The sequence below is a fragment of the Mandrillus leucophaeus genome, unplaced genomic scaffold (genome assembly GCF_000951045.1).
Source record: "Mandrillus leucophaeus isolate KB7577 unplaced genomic scaffold, Mleu.le_1.0 Scaffold245, whole genome shotgun sequence".
NCBI lineage: Eukaryota > Metazoa > Chordata > Mammalia > Primates > Cercopithecidae > Mandrillus > Mandrillus leucophaeus.
Window position 1 is genome coordinate 2,383,780 of NW_012102532.1, and position 755 is coordinate 2,384,534.

Sequence of the window (755 nt, forward strand, 5' to 3'; positions counted from 1 at the left end):
CAGGAGAATCACTTCAACCCGGGAAGCAGAAGTTGCAGTGGGCCGAGACTGTGCCACTGCACTCCAGCCTGGGCAATGACAGCAAGAGTCCACTTCAAAAAAAATAAAAATAAAAATAAAAAGGGAGCTAATGCTTTTCATTTAAGGGAAGGGAGAACATCATTCAGTATTTACACATCTCATGCACACATCTGCAGTGGTGCCCTGAAGTATTCAAGATACACATTCCCACAAATATAGCTCAAAACTACTCACCAAGTTACATGCTAAAAGCACATGCATTGTAAGAATGCTACATTATATTTTTTAAAAGCATCTGTATCCAATATTTTAGCATACTGGCAGTTTTCCCTTCAGGTGCTGTATGCCTAAATTATTACATGTTTAGTCATTCATTTTAGAATTTATGACTTCCTTTAGACAAAAGAAATATATTTAAACATAAGCTACTAAATTAATGACTTAGGTGAAAAATTACTAAATTAACTTGAAAGTTCAACTTTGCAAACTGAATTTGTTGGACCTCATGTAAGCTACATGATCAGTTTTTTAAATTGTTGTGTGTTTCCCTTGAGGATGGAAGTCTCTTGTCTCTCATCCACTGTGCACACCACTGCAGCCCGTGCCTGTCCTCCACGGTGCCACAGTGTGGCCTGCAGTTCACCCTGTACCACGCCTTCCACACCTTACCCGAAAGTCACTAAGTATAACCAAGAAGGCAATGAAAAGCAGATAAATGACCTCCACCCCCCACA